Raw genomic sequence first — 3,370 nt, 5'->3', positions numbered from 1 at the left:
TGGAAGAGTCATCAGAAGAAAACCTCTTCTACGTCCTTACCACAAAAATCTGTGTTTGAAGTTTGCAAACGAACATAAAGTCTGATGCATTCAGGTTCTGTGGACCGATGAGGTTAAAGTAAAACTTGTTGGGCAATGAGCAAAGGTACGTTTGGAAAAGAAAGGGCACAGAATTTATTGAAAAGAACCTCTGTCCAACTGTTAAGCATGGGGGTGGATCAATCATGCTTTGGGGTTAGATTGCAGTCAGTGGCACAGGGAACATTTCACAATTAGAAGGAACAATGGATTCCATGAAACTTCAGCAAATTTTGGATGCTAACTTGATGCCATCTGGGAAAAAGCTGAAGTTAAAGAGAGAATTGCTTCTACAAATGGATAATGATCCTAAACACACCTCAAAATCCATGGTGGATTAAATCATTAGGCGTAAACTGAAGGTCTTGCCATGGCCTTCACAATCTCCTGACCCCAACATAATGGAAAATCTATGGATGGACAGTAAAAGAGCAGTGGGTGACAGACAGCCCAGAAATCTCAAAGAACTCGAAGACTTTTGGAAAGAAGAATGGGCGAAGATGCCTCAAACAAGAATTGAAAGACTCTTGGCTGGCTACAAGAAGCATTTCCAAGCTGTGATACTTGCCAAAGGGGGAAGTACAAGGTATTGACTCTGCAGGGTGCCCAAACTTTTGCAGATGCCATTTTTTTGTTTTCTGTTATTTTGAAAGTGTAAATCATGGTAAAAAAAATCTAACTTTTTGTGAGATAGTGTACAAATGTCTTATCAGTCATGTGATGCCTTTTGGAGATTTTTCCATCTTTTCTTGGCTTCTTAATGCACATTAATACAAATTTTTACCTGAGGTGCCCTAACTTTTGAACCCCAATGTATACATTGCATAACATTCCTATCACAGCTAAGCCAAATTTACATTGGATGGACATTAACTTGATTTTAAGACTTTTCTTTTTGCCACATAACCCAATTTTGTGTTTGTGGTTGACACAGATACAGGGATCTTCAGAAGAGTTTTGCTCTCTTAACATTCTTTTCCTTTGACATTTGTGGACATGAAGATTCTCAAGTCTGAACTGGAGCTGATCCATTGGCAACAGAGATCTGGTCTGAAATATATATTTGAAGGGTTTATAGCAGTGATTAATCACTGACAGTGTCAAATGCAATTCTGTCTTAAGGAAATCCCATGCTGTTTTATTCTGGGTTTCCAGTTAGGAAGGCTTAATGCCCAAATTCTTCAAATCTACTAAAGAGAAAATGAGACCAGTTATTATTATAACAAACATGTTAAAAAGTTTCCTTCGTATTTAGACATTTAGGGCCACTGGACAAACAATATATTCACCCTCTTTTAGCTTTGGTTTGATCGTTCTGACTCAAGTTAGTTGCTAACTGCTCCACCATGTTCAAAAGTTGGATGTTGATTTTGTCTCTGCCATTTGATTAAAAACAGCTGCCTGTTACAGCTGGACACAGGTTGAAGGGAGCGGTGAGGGTGAACCAAAACAGTTGAGTTGTGGGCCATGAAACTAAAGCATGTTTCTTTTGGGTCTTAAGCCTCTCTTCAGAATGCGTAGCTTCTATGGCGCCATTTTGATGCTAACAAGCCATCTCCGGCCATTAGCATTCTATTGACTGCCATTTGTTTTAACGTCACTTTGACAGCGAAAAACTTTACATCTGAAGCGTTTAAAGACTCTATTTGTCCATTGTTATTTCTAAAGAAACACATCAATGTATAAAAGACTCCATTACCTTGGATTTCATGTTGTGGCTCCGTAGCAGACATTTTTATAAAACTACGTTGTTAAGACCACGCAATTTACTGTTGCACAGGAATTACCGTAGAGCACGGGATACGCTCGCAGGCAGTTTCGACTTAAATTAGCTGTTTAGGTTTAATAACTAATGTTAACTGGCATTTTAGTTAACATAGGCACAGGCTAATTATTTCTATCTCATAACTACTGTACACCTACGCTCTCCATCTCTGCCAGATTCTGAAAGATTGAGATTTCTTTTGGCACAGCTACAAGAAGACTTACAGCTTTTAGACAGGTTGCTCACATCACATCTACGTTGTCATGCTTAGTTTGAGCTCAGTTGGAGCTCAGCTATCATCGGAAAAGTGCTTAACTATCCTATACTGGTCTCCGTCCAGAGAAACGGGATCTGTTGGTCCATTTCTTCATCTGTCTATGTCTTAGACAGGTGCAAAGCTCAGCCCTGATATCATCGAGCAAAATGCTGCTATGACTTCTGGAGTAGCTCTTCAAACCTTACATGTACTTGAAAAAACACCAGAGATACTTTCTATCCCACTTTAAAAGGCTCTTTCAAAGAGGACAGATACCCAATAAAGTGGGAGAAGACTTTGCTACTGCCTGTCATAGGATGAACCACAATCTTTTGCTGGATAAAAAAATTAAATTTCCATGATCTGCCAGTCTGTTTAATTGACAGTGGGAAAGATCAGGGGTTAGAATCTCCCACTGGAAAGATTGTAATGGACAACTGTGGTCAGTATTCCTTTAATGTTTGAACTTTACATCAAAGGGTTGTGATGTAACTCTCTGGGCAAAGTAGAAGGGCAGCTCTTCCAGCAAAGCAGCATGCAACATAATGACTCATAGGGTCCAACATTTTTTTTAAAGCTCCACTGTGATGGAAGCAAAATGCCACCCCGACTTGAGGAAAAGTTTCCTTGTGCATCTCTGTGGTCAGTGGTGGTTGTCAACATGAAAAAGGGCACTTGTGGGAAAACAGTACCACGTAACTTGTCTATAATTATGTTTGTGAATTTCATCCTTTAGATTTGTAAAGTCAGTCATCTTTCCATGCAATTAACTGTACTCTAAAGCTTTTTCATAATGCAATTAGTAATAGTAGTAGTAACAGTAACCTTCAAAGTTGAGGAAATGTTAGCATAATTCCCAAAATGGAGGCTCCCTAAGGTCAGTTCAACCTAAGTACACTCACAAAACAAACATTAAAACATGTGTTGGAAATGTACTCTGAAGTTATTGAAAACTGAATAATTAATTTCTCAATTTGTAATTCTCGAGTTGTATTTAACCACAAGGTTTAATGTTGAGGTTCAAAGTTCATTTGTGTCCTTGGAAACAGTAGTTGAGAAAACAATCTCACCACGCTCTGTGGATTCTCATGGAATTTAATTCCATCTTTTTGGGGCACTTTCAATCTGAAGATGTGATATGATCGAAAGGACCCCAAAGTTTTGAAGTTCCAGGTCAAGATCAATTGAATTTAACAATTCAATCCATCAAATGGAGTTTTCTTCATGGGGTTTACAGGATTACATTTATATATATATACTGTGTATATATA

Source organism: Etheostoma cragini, chromosome 6 (genome assembly GCF_013103735.1).
Source record: "Etheostoma cragini isolate CJK2018 chromosome 6, CSU_Ecrag_1.0, whole genome shotgun sequence".
Lineage (NCBI taxonomy): Eukaryota > Metazoa > Chordata > Actinopteri > Perciformes > Percidae > Etheostoma > Etheostoma cragini.
Note: the sequence above shows the minus strand (reverse complement) of the source record.